At 46.7% G+C, this 9,336-nt stretch overlaps 1 protein-coding gene across 1 annotated transcript in view; it reads left to right on the top strand.

Moving 5' to 3' along the window:
* LOC148138994 (uncharacterized) overlaps nt 1–9,336 on the top strand; it is a 53,282-nt gene that overhangs the window by 5,690 nt on the left and 38,256 nt on the right. The gene's annotated exons all lie outside the window — the stretch shown is intronic.

Below are 9,336 nucleotides of genomic sequence, written 5' to 3'. Positions count from 1 at the left end.
ACCACAGTGAGAGTCAGTGTCTGCGTGGGACCCCTATCCCAGTGGGAGTCAGTGGTGTGTGGGACCCGTAACTCAGTGAGAGACAGTGTGTGTGCGGGACATGTACCACAGTGAGAGTCAATGTGTGTGTGGAACCTGTACCCCAGTGAGTGTCAGTGTATGCGTGGCACCTGTACCCCAGTGAGAGTCAGTGTGTGTGGGACCTGTACCACAGTGAGAGTCAGGGTGGGTTGAACCTGTACCCCAGTGAGAGTCAATGTGTGTGTGGGACCCCTACACCAGTGAGAGTCAGGGTGTGGTGAACCTGTACCCCACTAAGAGTCAGTGTGTGTGGGACCCGTACCCCAGTGTGAGCCAATGTGTGTGTGAGATCCGTACCCCAGTGAGAGTCAGTGTGTATGGGACCCGTACCCCCAGTGTGAGTCAGTGTGTGTGTGGGACCTGTATCTCAGTGAGAGACAGTGTGGGTGTGGGACTTATACCACAGTGAGAGTCAGTGTGTGTGGGTCCCAAACCCCAGTGGGAGTCAGTGTGTGTGTGGGACCTGTACCCCAATGAGAGTCAGTGTGTGTGGGACCCATACCTCAGTGAGAGACAGCATTTGTGTGGGAGCCGTACCCCAGTGTTGGATAATCCTATTTGACGTGATCCTCAGTCATTTGCTGATTGATGCCTCTGTGCTTGACAGTACCATCAAGACTGATGAGCGCACAAATCCTTCCAGAAACAAACTTCTGTCTCAACACAAGCAGCACAGTGGCTAGCACTGCTGCTTCACAGCGCCAGAGATCCGGGTTCAATTCCTACCTCAGGCAACTGACTGTGTGGAGTTTGCACATTCTCCCCCTGTCTGCGTGGGTTTGCTCCGGTTTCCTCCCACAGTCCAAAAATATGCAGGTTAGATGAACTGGCCATGTTAAATTGCCCATAGTGTTAGGTGAAGAGGAAAATGGAGGGGAATGGGTCTGGGTGGGTTGCTCTTCGGAGTGTCGGTGTGTATTTGTTGGGCCAAAGGGCTTGTTTCCACACTGTAGGTAATCTAATCAACATTGAGGACATGATCATGTTGTGTGCCACCACCAATAAAAGCTTTAACCACAGAAAACAGGTCATGAATCAAAACTAGGCATCCGGTCAGTGCCGTGGCCATCATTTAACAGCAACTCCCCTGCAGCATGCTTTGCCACCTCATGGCTCGACACATCTAGAACATAGATCATTACAGCGCAATACAGGCCTTTCTGCCCTCGATGTTGCGCCAACTTGTGGAACCAATCTGAAGGAGAAAGTGAGGACTGCAGATGCTGGAGATCAGAGCTGAAAATGTGTTGCTGGAAAAGCGCAGCAGGTCAGGCAGCATCCAGGGAACAGGAGAATCGACGTTTCGGGCATAAGCCCTTCTTCAGGAATGAGGAAAGTTTGTCCAGCAGGCTAAGATAAAAGGTAGGGAGGAGGGACTTGGGGGAGGGGCGTCTGAAATGTGATAGGTGGAAAGAGGTCAAGGTGAGGGTGATAGGTCAGACTGGGGTGGGGGCGGAGAGGTCAGGAAGAAGATTGCAGGTAAGGAAAGCGGTGCTGAATTCGATGGATTTGACTGAGACAAGGTGGGGGGAGGGGAAATGAGGAAACTGGTGAAATCCAAGTTCATCCCTTGTGGTTGGAGGGTTCCTAGGCGGAAGATGAGGCGCTCTTCCTCCAACCGTCGTGTTGTTGTGGTCTGGCGATGGAGGAGTCCAAAGACCTGCATATCCTTGGTGAAGTGGGAGGGGGAGTTGAAGTGTTGAACCAATCTGAAGCCCATCTAACCTACACTATTCCATTCTCGTCCAGATGCCGATCCAATGCCATTTAAATGCCCTTAAAGCTGGCGGGTCTACTACTGTTGCTGGCAGTGCTTTCTATGCCCCTACTGCTCTGAGTAAAGAAACTACCTCAGATACCTCACCCCTCGACACTGCCCCTATCACACACATTGACTCTTACTGGGACAGGTTCCAACACACACACTGACTCTAACTGGGACAGGGTCCCACAGCCTCTCACTGTTGTCCTACATCTATCACCCCTCACTTTAAAGCTATGTCCCCTCGTGCTAGCCATTGCCATCTGAGGAAAAAGGCTCTCATTGTCCAACCTATCTAACGCTCTGATTATCTTATATGTCTCAAGTATGTCACCTCCCAACATTCTTCTCTCTAACAAAAACAGCCTCAAGTCCCTCAGCCTTTCCTCGTTAAAAGCTTCACTCCATTCCAGGCAACATCATAGTAAATCTCGTCTGAATCCTTTCCAAAGCTTCCACATCCTTCCTGTAATGCGGTCACCAGAACTGTACGCATTAGTCTTAGTGCGGCCACACCAGAGTTTTGCACAGCTGCAGCATGATCTCTCGGTTCCAAAACTCAATCCCCTCTACCAATAAAAGCTAACACAATGTATGTCTTCTTAACAACCCTATCAACCTTTCAGGGATCTATGTACATGCACACTGAGACCTCTCTGCTCATCTACACGACCAAGAATCTTACCATTAGCCCAGTAGTGTGCATTCCTGTTACTCCTTCCATCTCTCACTCTCTGACTGCCATCGAGCCTGGGATCAATATTGACTCGACAAGTTCTATAGGAGACAATGTCAAGAGCAGCAGTGGGTGTACTTAAAGGTCCAGATAAAACAGCAACTTGATAACTAGCAGATTAGATGGACATATAGACATGGGTCATACAGCATGGAAACAGACCCTTTGGTCCAAATTATCCACGTCTACATCCCAATCTGACCTAGACTCATTTGCCAGGACTTGACCCATATCCCTCTCAACCCTTTCTATTCATATACCCATCCTGATGCTTTTTAAATGTTGTCATTGTATCTGCTTCCACCTCTTCGCTCGTTCCATGAATACACCACTGTTTGTGTGAAAAAGGAGCAAATTACCACAGACACTGCAATCTGCATTGAAAACAACAAATGCTGGAGATGACAGTGGGTCAGCCAGCATCCATGGAGAGATAGCAAGCTAAAATTGTGACCTGCTGTGATCTCTGGAAATGTTGTCTCTCAGATCCTTTTAAATCCTTCCCTTCTTAACCTTAGATGAAGGAAGGGCTGTTGATGTCATATACATGGACTTTAGTAAGGCATTGTAGACTAATGGAGAAAGTGAAGTCACATGGTGTGCAGGGTGTTCTAGCTAGGTGGATAAAGAACTGGTTGAGCAACAGGAGACAGAGAGCAGTAGTTGAAGGGAGCTTCTCAAAATGGAGAAAGGTGACCAGTGGTGTTCCACAGGGGTCAGTGTTGGGCCCACTGTTGTTTGTGATATACATAAATGATCCTGATGAGGGGACTGTTGGTACGATCAGCAAGTTTGCAGATGACACAAAGATTGGTGGAGTAGCAGAAAGCATAACGGACTGTCAGAGAATACAGGAGGATATAGATAGACTGGAGAGTTGGGCGGAAAAGTGGCAGGTGGCTTTCAATCCAGACAAATATGAGGTGATGCATTTAGGCAAGTCTAATTATAGAGCGAATTATACAATGAATGGAGGAGTCTTGGGAAAAATTGATGGGGAAAGAGATCTGGGAGTGCAGGTTCATTGTACCCTGAAGGTTGCTGCACAGGTGGATAGAGTGGTCAAGAAGGCATATAGTTTGCTTGCCTTCATTGGACGGGGTATTGAGTATAAGAGCTGGCAAGTCATGTTAACATTGTACAAGACATTGGTTCGGCCACATTTAGAATACTGTGTGCAGTTCCTGTCGCCACATTACCAAAAGGATATGGACACTTTGGAGAGGGTGCAGAGAAGGTTTATAAGGATACTGCCTGGTATGGAAGGTGCTAGCTATGAAGAGAGGTTGAGTAGGTTAAGTTTATTTTCACTAGAAAAAAAGAGTTTGAGGGGGGACCTGATTGAGGTTTACAAAATCATGAAGGGTATAGACAGGGTGGAGAGAGCCAAGCTTTTTCCCAGGGTGAAGGATTCAATAACGAAAGGTCACGCTTTCAAGGTGAGAGGTGGAAAGTTTAAGGGGGATACATGTGGCAGGTACTTCACACAGAGAGTGGTGGGCATTTGGAACATGCTGCCAGCAGAGGTGGTAAAGGCAGGCACGGTAGATTAATTTAAGATGCGTCTGGACAGATGTATGAGTTGGTGGGGAACAGAGGGATACAAATGCTTAGGAACTGACCGACAGATTTAGACAGTACATTTGGATCGGCTCAGGCTTGGAGGGCCAAAGGGTCTGTTCCTGGGCTGTAGATTTTCTTTGTTCTTAAACTCATGCCCTCTAGTTTTGCACCCCATCTCCGCCCCATCCTTGAAAAAAATACCTTATCGGGACCTCTCATTTTTATAAACCACTTCGAGGGAAAAAAAACCCAGCCTATTCCGCCTCTCTCAGAATCCCTACAGTGTGGAAGCAGGTCACTTGGCCACCAAGTCCACACCAACCTTCTGAAGATCATCCTACCCAGATCCATCCATCCCGACGCTGTCCCAGCTACCCTGCATTTCTCATGGCTGACTGACCTAGCCTGCACATCCCTGCTCACTATTGGCAATTTAGCACGGCCAATCCACTCTAATCTGTACATCTTTGCACTATGGGAGGAGATTGTAGCACCTGCAGGAAACCCATGTAGCTACATGGAAAACGTGGAAACTCCACACAGTACCCGAGGCTGGAATTGAACCCGGATCCCTAGAAATGTGAGGCAGCAGTGCGAACCACTATGTAACCATGCAGCTCTCCCTATAGCTCAAACCCTTCAGTCCCAGCAACGTCCTTATAAATCTTTTCTGCACCCTCTCAAATTTAACAACGTCCCCCTACAGTAGGGGGACCAGACCGGTATGCAGTGTTCCAAAGGTGGCCTCACCAATATCCTGCACAGTCGCAACATGACATTCCAATACTTATATTCAATGTACTGACCAATGAAGGCAAATATGCCAAATGCCTTCCTCACTACCCTGTCTACCTGTGACTCCACTTTCAAGGAACTATGCACCTGCACCCCAAGGTTTCTCTGTTTAGCAACACTTCCCAGGGCCCTATCATTTACAGTATAAGTTTAACCCTGTCTGCCTTACCAAAAAGCAACACCTCACATTTGTCCAAATTAAACTCCTTGACCCATTGGCCCATGTGATCAAGGTCCCCTTGTACTCTAAGGCAATCTTCTTCACTGGACATTTCCAATCGAGAACGATAGCGGACAATTACACAACCGAGAAGAGAAAGGTGCGATGATGATGTTTGCCCAAATGTTAAGGTGGAAATAGTTACCAGTTCCCTCAGGACCAGATGCAAAGTGAATGATTCACATCAGCCTTCTTTGTCGCAACTGCCGATCTTCATCAGTTCTATCCAATCGCTGGAAGTGGTTGAAGCAGCAAAGACTCCAATGGCATCTCCTCAAAATGCTCTAGAACAATCCATCTCCCATACCCACTTCTTCACTCCCCTTCCCTGGGGTCAGCCTGTGGTACAGCTGGACCAGCTGGTATCTGCTTGAGAATGTGGAAACTGCCCAGTTATGGCCAATCGATCAGGCCATACAATTCAGAGAAATCAAAAGCAGCAAATTCCCATCCTATTAGTACATACTCTCAGCCACACACCAATTATTTGTTCTCCGACATTTAGTTTGGGTTCCACTAGAACCACTCACCCCAGGCATCTCTTGGCACAAACATGACAAATCAAACAGTGACTGTCCTTGACATCAAAGCAACATTTCACTCACCATTTACCAAGCTGGACAAATTGACTCATTACGGTACGGTGGCTCAGTGGTTAGCACTGATGCCTCACAGCACCAGGGTCCCAGGTTCGATTCCAACCTCTGGCGACTGTCTGTGTGGAGTTTGCACATTCTCCCCGTGTGGGTGCTCCGGTTTCCTCCCACAGTCCTAAAATGTGCAGGTCAGGTGGATTAGCCATGCTAAATTGTCTATAGTGCAAGGTGCATTAGTCAGAGGGAAATGGGTCTGGGTGGGTTACTCTTCGGAGGGTCAGTGTGGACCTGTTGGGCTGAACACCTGTTTCCACACTGTAGGTAATCTGATCCAATCTAATCTGCTCAGCCATTCAATGAGATTAAGGCTGATCTGATAATCATCATCTCAAAGCTGCATTCTGACCAGCACAAGAACCAACCCAGCAGATCGTGTAAACAGGAACCACCAATACTGCTTCCCTAGTCTTTCCCACTATCCATTACACCTATGTTTTTGTCCACGTTTGCAAGTATGTGTGTGCGTGTATGTGTGCGCATTTGCACGTGTGTGTATATGACTCTGTGTTAGTGTGTGTGTGCACATGTAGATGTGTGTAAGGGTGAATTTATGACAGGATTAGAGTTTTAGCTCATAGTGTGATAAGCAAACGGTTTACAAATGTTTATCTGCATTGTCTTGCCTACTCCATGTTTCTTCTACTGAAATGCATCACCTCACATTTCTCTGGCTGGTGTCTGCCCATTTGACCAACTTGTCAATGTCCCTCTGATGTCACTCAGCATCATCCTCACTGTTCTTCCTAGCTTAGTGTCATCTGCAAATTTAGAGATTTTGCCCTCAACACCAATCTCCATACAAATCAGAAAAAGCAAGGGCCTCAACACCATTCCCTTGGGAACATCAACCAGTTTGAGAAATGCCAATCAACACCTCCCTTCCATCTCCTGTTGTCTAGTCAACTTCTAATCCATGTTGCCAAGAATCCATCAATCCCAAGCATTTCAAACTTGCTAACCAGCCTCCCATGTGACACCACATCAAGTACCTTGAAACTGGAGAATTAAAACTTACATAATCAGAATTGAGAGAAGTAGCATCTGAGAAATCAAAAGTGAAGGGATGAATCGAAAGCTAACTTCCAGGTATTAGTTTCTGTTTAAATGTGTTGAACCACAAACTAATCAACTGAATTCTTTCAACTCTATCTTAATTTTGCAGTTAGTTTGTTGCTGCACTTCTGAAAGGCCAAACTGGCTTTTATCAGCAGAGGAAATGAATATAGAGTCACAGAGACCGACAGCACCGAAAAGGGCCCTTTAGCCCATCCAGTCAATACTGGTCAAAAGCAACTAACTAACTATTCAAATCCCATTTTCCAGCCCATAGCCCTGTGTGCCTTGACATTGCAATGCATATTCAAACACTTCCTCAAGATGATGAGGGTTTCTGCCTCTCCCACCCTTTTAAGCAGTGAGTTCCAGATTCCCACCAGCCCTGGGTGATCAAGTTATCCTCACATCTCCTCCAACCTTCTGCCCCTTAAGTTAAACCTTTGTCCCCTGTTCATTGATCCATCCATCAAGGGAAAAGCTTCTTCCTCTCTACCCTATATATGTTTCTTCTGACGTTATACTTCTCAATATATTCTCTCTTGACCTCCTCTGCTCTAAGGATAACAACCCCAGTCTGTCCAATGTCTCGTCATGACTGAAACTCTCCAGCCCAGGCTATGCCCTGTCAATCTCTGTCAGAGAATTGAGCCCAATTGAACAGAGACCACACAAGCACAGATCGGGTGAAATTGGCAAGCTGCTTATTACAAGCGATATGGCTGGAAGAGAAATTGACTAGGCTGACACAGAACTGAGGGTCTCTACAGGTAGATCAAGGGTTCTCTTCCCTGAGCAGTGGGCACAGGCAGTTTTACAGGGGTAATGTGGTGTGAATTACAGTACAATCAAGAGTAAAGCACAATCAATGGGAGGACAATCAGCCATCCAGGAGCAGCAATCCGTCCATGATTGAGTTAGAAGATCCCGATCCTCTGTGAGTGCAGGTGCTAATGTCTCTCATCCTGGCATCAATGGGTTTCCATTGTAGTTAGTCTGCAAGCAAGGTACCTTTCAGTCTGAGCATCCTTTGTGGAGTTCCAGTACGTGTGAGAAGTGAGGCTGCCCTTAGGGCTTCAGGAACAGTTGTGCTTACTGAGTGCTAGGAACTCTATTGTCAGGCTGTCTCGGGAAGTGTATTCCCCAGTCTGGAAGTGGCTTGAGTCATCTCCTGTTTGCTGCCTTGTGTCTTAGCTAGCCTGTTTGGTCAAGACTGAAGCACTCTGGGTAGTTTCTGTTGTGGCTCACGCAGACATGGTTCCTTCTGCTCTTTGTGGCCATGCTGTGGGTGGACAGGGAAGCGGATTTTCTCCCACAATCTCCTGCTGAAATCTCTCCAGTGCTATCACATCCGGCCTATAATGTAGATTCCTGAACTGTGCACAATACTGTCACTGTGGCCTAACCAAAGTTTTATACAGTTCCAGCATAACCACTCAGCTCCTCAACTCTGTGCCTTAACTAATAAAGGCAAGTATCTCATGTGCCTTCTTAACCACCTTATCTACCTGACCTGATACCTCAAGGGATCGGTGGACAGACACACCAAGGTTCCTCTGATCCTCAATGCTTTCCAGGGTCCTACGGCCCATTATATATTCCTTTGTCGTTTTTTTTGTCCTGCCCAAGTGCATCACCTCACATTCATCTGGATTGAATTCCATGAGCCACTGATCAGCCCATCTATATCCTTCTGTATTTACCCCCCTACAAATTTTATGATGCCTTGAGATTGGGCCTGGACTCACTGAAATTTAGAAAAATGAGAGGAGACCTTCTTGAAACATACGAGATTCTTCGGGTACTTGACAGGGTAGATATGAAAAGGTTGTTTCCCCATGTGAGAGTGGCTAGGACCAGAGGGTGTAATGGATAAACATACGGATGAAAATGGAATAGTGTAGGTTAGATGGGCTTCAGATTGGTTTCACTGGTCACCGCAACATCGAGGGCCGAAGGGCCTGTACTGCACTGTAATATTCTATGTTCTAATCTCAGAATAAGGATCACCCATGATCCAGAGATGAGGGGAATTTCTTCACTCAGAGGGGAGCGAGTCTCTGGAATTCTTTGCTGCAGAAGGCTGACGAGGGTCCATCGTCCAGTACATTCAAGATGGATTTTGAATCTGCAAGGGAATCAAAAGGTTCTTGGGAAAATGGAATTGAGGATGATCATAAAGCCATAGAGTCATACAGCACGGAAACAGACCCTTTGGTCCAACCAGTCCATGCTAAACACAATCCCAAATTAAACAAGTCCTGCCTATCTGCTCCTGGCCCAAATCCTTCCAAAACTTTCCTATTCGTGTATCTATCCAGATTTCATTTAAACACTGTAATTGTACCCATATCCCCCACTTCCTCAGGAAGTTCATTCCACAAAAATTTGCCTCTCGTCTTTTTTAATTCTCTCTCCTTAAAAACATGTACCCTAATCTTGAAATCCCCCATCCTAGGGAAAAGACAAC

Source organism: Chiloscyllium plagiosum, unplaced genomic scaffold (genome assembly GCF_037043375.1).
Source record: "Chiloscyllium plagiosum isolate Xiang-an unplaced genomic scaffold, Cpla_swu_hap1 HiC_scaffold_38, whole genome shotgun sequence".
NCBI lineage: Eukaryota > Metazoa > Chordata > Chondrichthyes > Orectolobiformes > Hemiscylliidae > Chiloscyllium > Chiloscyllium plagiosum.
The sequence above is the reverse complement of the archived record's forward strand: the minus strand, read 5'-3'. Positions and strand labels throughout refer to the sequence as shown.